Raw genomic sequence first — 8,242 nt, forward strand, 5'->3', positions numbered from 1 at the left:
GGTTGCACCCAGCCGATCGACGATCGATGATAATCGGTTGAATGTTAGTGACCAGGGTAACCAGATATTGAAATATATCATATACTTTCGACCTCGCCTAAGTCGACATTGCACAAGTCGAAAAATCGGCCAAGTCGAAGCTCCACAAAAGTCCCAATCTTTCCTTTAGTTTTTACTTTAATAAATCTTCGACTAAGCCGAAATTCACAAGTCGAATTTCGGCTATATCGAAGAAGAATTCTAGTCGCAATGGTTTCAAACCTGCGTTAGTATCATCACACAAGTCGAAGTCGGAGGCTCTTTGTTTTTACAAAGAACTTCAAACACATGACCATGGAAATGTATGTAACGTTTTTGTAGAAAAAAATAGCATTCCTGAAGATTAGCGCACAATGAGAAAGTACGCTCATTTTACTGATAAAGGCAGTCCCTTGGGTCCACTCCATCCTCTCGATGTTTGGCTTTCCGCCAAGTGCACTCCTGGACCACAAAGATAGAATAGAAACATGCAGATCTATACTTTAAGTAGAACAAAATTTGACTTCCACGGAAGTCGAAATCCACGGAAGTCGAAGCTCTTCCTCCAGTCCTGTTGGATTCGACTTAGGCGAGGTTGACTGTGCAAGGATATTAAGTTATTCATTATGAGGTTATTATGAACATTCGGGCCAGCATTTTGGCGATTACAGCCACTTGGACCAATGACCATTCCAAAAAGTAAATACAAATATGTTCTATTAAACTCCAAAAATAAATGTATCAGCAGATAATTATACTTGGACGCTGTTTCACTGTTGCCCTGCAACACAACAGTGTCTCCATACCTACACACCACCGTTCACAGATACGCAAGATATGATATATGCATGAGATAGCATGCAGCAGCTAGGAAAGTGATATAGCGGGGAAATTGCACACCGCTCACTGTGTTTCAATTGCAGCAGAAATACACAGCTAAGCAAGTGCTTTAAAATTCAGATAAATGTTTGTAGCCCACTATTAATTTATCAGAGTTACTATAGCCATCCACTGAGTACAATGTTGTTTACCCAAAGAAACCTCACGAAATCTTGAGAACATTAGTCTGTATAGATATAGGTGTATATAGTTTGTGATACATCCCCAATAATCCATACGAGCTCTGTTCATTATGTCAGTAATTTTTTGACTTATTTGGCCAAGGAACGTAACCTCATAACCTAATGATAAATAGTCCACATAGTTCAGTGGACTAATGAAGAAGGAAAACAGCCCTAACGTTGATCAAATTATTAGATTAACTCTGGGGATTGCATTGGAAAAGGTGTTCATTTTATAATTAACTAGAGACGAAGGAAGGTAATTCCGTCGAGAACGAGAGAAACAAAAAACTAAATTTGAACGTATCTTTAGAAGGCAACGCATGACGAAAGCAGATGATAAACATTCGGTGAGAGAGTACAATGAATTGTAATTATACTAATATACTAATATATAATTATAAATATAAATATAATAATATATTCCTGTTGGCCAACAAGAATCTGTTTTTAGAGTGTACATCAGAAGAAACGTTTGTTTTCACTATCCAATGATGGCTTGTCTGACTTTAACAGAAATTGCTCAGTGCCGCCCCCTCCAAGTGGTGCCCAGGGCACGTGCCATACCTGTTATACCCTAGTTACGCCACTGCATGCGTGTGGTGCGTGTGTTGGGTTCAAGGAATTGAAGGATATAAGAGCTGTCCCCAATTTATTTTCGCAATGTGTGACGTGCAAATGTGTAAGCTCTTATATCATTGGGCCGTGTGTTGCATAGGAGCATTTGAACTGCATTTATAGAGAGTTCCGCGACTTGCACTAAAAATAGCAATATTACCCACAATCCCGTGCTGCCGGCCATACTGGTTGGCAAACTGCATGCAGTGCCCCCTTCGTACAACTCGGGATACCACTGCCGCAATGCTAGCACTATTTTTAAAGTGGGCGGAGCTCCGGGAAAATCCAGGAAATGGCGATTCTTAAACAGCTTATGATTTGAAAGAGGTAAATGGGCGCACAATCCGCGCTCTATTTCTTACCACTATTTCATCAAATTTTTCACGAAATTATGGTCAGATTTTTATTTCCTTTGCAACTTTTATAAGTGCAAATCTTAAAACATAGGATACGAGTAACGTGGCTGCTGTAAAGCTTGTAGTAAAAGAGCGTTTCTAAGAGAAATTCTAACGGAAATCTACTTGTGGCAGTGGTGAATTGAGACAGAGCGAGAGCGCCATCTGTCGTGGAGTTTGACTGGTTGGCAGTATTGCGAACACATGTTACCCGTAATCTTCCGATATGCGCAATCTACCGATTTTACATCGATGGATTGTAACATACGATAGTACGTGTTATTATAGTAATCTATATTAGCAGTAAGTGGATCCTGGTTTTGCAGACAGGTTTATCAGTGCGAGTTGGGGTGCTAGAGTTTGATATGATTGTGGGGACCCAGTTTTACAAGGTGTTGCAGGCAGGTTTATCATCGTGGTTGAGGTGCTAGAGTTCGATGAAATTACGCAGGTCCGGTTTGCAGGGCTTTGCATGCAGGTTTATTAGCGTGGGTTGGGATGCTAGAGTTCCATGAGGTTCCAGCACAGTCGGCGGATTGAAACAACTTGAAAAAGAGATCCAAGAGTCTCATACAATGTGTACAGAATAGCTTAGCATGAACCAAGTAGAATGCACCAAATTGCACCATTTTATCAAAAATTTCCGGACTCCCCTTGCTGGGTGAGCACATGCACTGCTCACTTTGCTAGGACCTCAAAACGTGCAAACACACCGCAAAAAAAACATTTACCACCTCACAGACCATTTTGGTCAGGGAAAACACTGCATTGAAATATACCAAACCGAGGGGTCAAGAGAACTCCTAATGACATTGCACACATCATTCCTAAAGCATATTTACATGCTGCACATAGGCTATAATGTATTCGGTAACAAGTGATTACAAATCATGGTAGGTGATATACCGTATACAATAAGACTGGACAGGTGCTATGCTTGTTACGTTAAAATTGTGTTTAATACATGATTCTAGCGCCGACCAACCATGAGGTAAAGTCTATCTGTTACCAGCTGACTGATAACCACTGAGCTGTATATAATAACAGTGTTTATGTTATATACAGCTCAGTGATAACAACAGTAGACTGTATGTAGTTAATTATAAATAGAGACACATGATTGTAACACGTAAAATGATTCATTCATTGTTTTTTATTGTAAAGCGCTAGATTATCAGCATGATCGCATTCCTAAACATGCTATAGGCAGGTTAGCATGAAATAGATGGTGCAGCTAATATAAATGAAAATGAGCTTTGTGGGCTCTTTGCGCATCAAATAGCAGTAACAAATTGGCTTGTTTAAAGCAAGTCTTATTCTATCTTGGCTTTAAAAATCTATTGTTTTGCCAAAATTGGCTTTGCATTATCTGTGTGAAGAATCACCAGTGGACTACTGGTGCATCAGGGCCCTGATAAAGGTTATGGCAGATGAGTAAGATTACACACCTGCATGATTCCGGGGCGTGTATCTTATCATGTGCAGTAACTTTGGGCCACTAGCGTTTCTATATTGAGTAGTGCATGTGTTAGGCAGCTAAGCACATAGCTGGTGGATACTGAAGATGGGACAATATCCGTATTCTAATAGATCCAATAAGGTATGCACACGGTTCTAATACAGCCAGAAATAGTTAAATAAAAATCACTTACAATCACTTTTACACCTAGACCTTAATTAAATCTGCCACTGTAAAATATGGTTTGTTGGTGTTGCCACACATTGTTTTTATTTTAATATTAAAGAATTTAGATGTATTAAGTGTTGCAGGGTATTGTGAGAAGCCCACGGTAAAAAAGTGGATTTCGCAGATCTGGGATTGCTTGATGTGTTATAACATTATGTATACAGTAATTAGATGTTAGTTTGTTGTAGACAAAGCTGCATAGTCCTGTTCTGGTAGGAATAACAATCCACATCCCTGCGCAGTGCCGATCTCATTTAAATGCCAGACCTGCGAGTGGCGAGGCTCACAGCAATTTTTATGGGTGTGGTGTACAGCTTCCGTTTTTTTAAATTAATTAGGGAAAATAATCAGCGTTTGTCCTGGTATCAGGATATCAGACAAGTTTTCTCTTTACATCAGATATATAACACACACTGACATTATAACATGCACTCTGATACGAGAACACAGATTCGGATGATCGAGGTGTCTTGATCTTATATCGGGTTTAGCTCATCTTTAAGGCAAAAGTTTCAGTGTTATACTTTTCATTATATACATTATGTGCCTGAAACTTTCTCAAACGTAGAATGTGTGTGTGATGTTTAGATTAAAATGAGTCGATAGTCAGAAAAAAACGGTGCTTTTAGGAACATGACCAGGGCATGTTTCATCATCCATTAGTTGTTATGGTGATGTTTAGATTAAAATGTTTTGATATTCAGAAAAAAACGGTTTGCTTTAGGACCATGGACCAGGCATGTTCTTTAATTTCGACAATCAATGCACTAGTCTTCAGTACACAGTTCCCATATCATGGATGCTAATCTCTTCTGGTAATTTAGTAGGAGAGCCTATGCAGGACGTTGATAAGTTGAAGGGTGACAAGGCCGTCATATCTATAAAGCGCATGACTCGTGGTAGTCACAACTCGAGCACTAGATGTGAGAAACCCTGCGCATCGCTGAGCAGACGTCGCCAGCCAAACATTAAGACGATGCGAATCCTGTGAGAATTATTCGTGGAGAGAAACCGGATCAGTGTGATATGTTGTACTGTGCCTTCTCATGTCCGAGTAGTGTGAAGCAGGCACATTGGAGAACTCACAACGGTGACGAGAACCGTATAAGTGCGATCTATGTATTGCTCGCCTTGCCGCGTTGATCACGGTGAAGAGTCAACATTAGAACTCAACGAAAGAGAGCCGTATAAGTGTGATCTATGTGATGCTACCTTCTCATGTATGGGTCATGTGAAGACACACATGAGAACTCACACGGGAGAGAAACCGTATAAGTGTGAACTGTGTGATGCTACCTTCTCATGTATGGGTCATGTGAAGACACACATGAGAACGCATACGGGAGAGAAACCGTATAAGTGCGAACAGTGTGGTGCTGCCTTCTCCTGTCTGAGTAATGTGAAGACACACATGAGAACGCATACGGGAGAGAAACCGTATAAGTGCGAACAGTGTGGTGCTGCCTTCTCCTGTCTGAGTAATGTGAAGACACACATGAGAACGCATACGGGAGAGAAACCGTATAAGTGCGAACAGTGTGGTGCTGCCTTCTCCTGTCTGAGTAATGTGAAGACACACCTGAGAACTCACACGGGAGAGAAGCCGTATAAGTGCGATCTGTGTGATGCTGCATTCTCACAATCGGGTAATATGAAGACACACATGAGAACTCACACTGGAGAGAAACCGAAGAAAAAAAAGACGAACAAAAAAAAGAAGATTTAAATGTAATATTTAAAGTGAAGCTTTCGCTCTGAAGACATCCTATAATCACGCATGACAATTCATAATAATTCTAGAGAGATGTCGTACAGATGTTAGCAGAAAGTACATCTCGAACTGTCACACTGTAACGGAACTGTAAGAGCAGCTTGGCTCTGTGAACACGCGTCACGCAAATCAGGACTATCCTGGAACAATCCTTTAAAATATCCCACTCTTGCGTATGCTGTCGTACCGCCTTGAAATAAAGAGGAGAGACGTCTACCTTGTCTGTGAAGAAATATAATCTATAAATATAATATAATCTCTCTTCCGCAAGATCTCGCTAGTTCATTTGTATCGATGGCCAAGCCAACCATAGAAATATATAGAGACACTATATAGTCTAACGAGTATATTATTTCTATGTGGCCAACCCGTGTTACTCCTTCCTTCACCTCCACCTCTCCCCCCTCACCACAACTCTCAATGAGAGATTGCAATCACTTTCTCTTCGTGAACGTCTCGTATTACTTCGAATAGTCGTCAGCTTTCTGAGAGATACAGAAGAGAAAGAGATAGAGAGAGAGAGTGAGAAAGAGAGAGAGCGCGAGAGACAGACAGAGAGAGAGTGAGAAAGGGAGAGAGAGATAGAGATAGTGAGAAAGAGAGAGAGCGAGAGCGAGACTGACAGAGCGAGAGTGAGAGAGACGTTCTCTTCGTGAAGGTCTCGTATTACTGCGATTCGTCGTCAGCTTTCCGCTCGGGACGACGCAGAGTGATTGCAATTTGGCCAAAATCCTCCTGGATAACGGTGAACGGTGTCCTTTTTGTCAACACCTCTCCCCTTCCCCTTCGGAGAAATAAAACTCCCGTTCTTTGCTCTCGAGCCGGCAACCGTGTGTTCATATCTATGTTTTGTTCGTTAATGGACCGTCGCTATGTGGGGAAAAACACTTTCGAATACAACCTAACACAACACATTCGGCGCTGCATTTTCCACGCTTAGCCTTGCCATTGTTACTTTTGGGTTTCGCCCGGTAGCTTGAAAAAAACACTTCAAAAATTCAGAATCTCGTCTGAACGCAGCTAATGGTTTCTATTTGGTTTCGCCCGGTAGCTTGACAAAAAACAGACGATATGAGCAGGTGCGATGGATGAATGTAGGTGTACTATTCTTTATATGTGTTAAGCTGGGTTTACACTTGAGTACCGACTTCATGCAGTCAAATCGACGTCATCATGGAAGCTTAGACGCTACTCGAGAGATGAGCGCGATCGGGCACGCACGCACGGGTTTTCTCATGCACGCACGCACGCACGCACGNGTGGCCCGATCGGGCCACTGAAAAAAAAAGTTAGTGTCGAGCCTTGCATACATTATGTGCTTAAACTTCTCAAACGTAGAATGTTGTGTGATGTTTAGATTAAAATGTTTCGATATTCAGAAAAAAACGGTGGCTTTAGGAACATGACCAGGGCATGTTCTTTAATTGACATCAATGCATAGTCATCAGTATACAGTCATATCATGGATGCTAATTCTCTTTAGTAATTTGTAGGGGAGCCTATGCAGGACGTTGATTCTACAAGTGTGACGAGGCCGTCTATCTTCAAGGCACGACTTGCGGTTGTCACAACTCGAGCACTAGAGGAGAAACCCTGCGCATGTGACCAGTGCGTGGCAGCTAACTCTGAAGCACGATGGAATTCGTGAGAATTCATTCGGGAGAGAAACCGTATCAGTGTGAGCTGTGTGATGCTGCATACTCACAATCGGGTGATGTGAAGACACACATGAGAACTCACACGGGAGAGAAACCGTATAAGTGCGAACTGTGTGATGCTGCATTCTCCTGTCTGAGTCATGTGAAGAGACACACGAGAACTCACACGGGAGAGAAACCGTATAAGTGCGATCTGTGTGATGCTGCCTTCTCCCATCTGAGTCATGTGAAGAAACACATGAGAACGCATACGGGGGAGAAACCGTATAAGTGCGAACTGTGTGATGCTGCATTCTCCTGTCTGGGTAGTGTGAAGAGACACATGAGAACGCATACGGGAGAGAAACCGTACAAGTGCGATCTGTGCGATGCTACATTCTCCTGCCTGGAGCATGTGAAGACACACCTGAGAACTCACACGGGAGAGAAACCGTATAAGTGCGATCGGTGCGATGCTACATTCTCCCGCCTGGAGCATGTGAAGAAACACATGAGAACTCACACTGGAGAGAAACCGAAGAAAAAAAAGACAAACGAAAAAATTATTTAAATGTAATATTTAACTTGAAGCTTTCGCTCTGAAGACTGATCCTATAATCACGCATGACAATTCATAATAATTCTAGCGAGATGTCGTACAGATGTAAGCAGAAAGTACATCTCAAACTGTCAGACTGTAATAGAACTATAAGAGCAGCTTGGCTATGTGAACACGCGTCACCCAAATCAGTACTATCCTGGAACAACCCTTTAAAATATCCCACTCTTATGTATGCCGTCATACCGCCTTGAAATAAAGAGGAGGGACGTCTACCCTGTCTGTGAAGAAATATATATAAATATAATATAATTGCTCTTGCGCAAGATCTCGCTAGTTCATTTGTATCGATGGCTGAGCCAACCATAGAAATATACAGAGACACTATAATAGTCTAACTAGTGCAGATAAGGTCTTATGTCTCCTGGGTACTGCCGGAACGTAGCCTGGGTACGGTCCGGTATACCCTGGTAACTATCTGATAGGGTTAGGTTTA

The sequence above is a fragment of the Priapulus caudatus genome, unplaced genomic scaffold (genome assembly GCF_000485595.1).
Source record: "Priapulus caudatus unplaced genomic scaffold, Priapulus_caudatus-5.0.1 Scaffold2028, whole genome shotgun sequence".
Classification (NCBI taxonomy): Eukaryota; Metazoa; Priapulida; class Priapulimorpha; order Priapulimorphida; family Priapulidae; genus Priapulus; species Priapulus caudatus.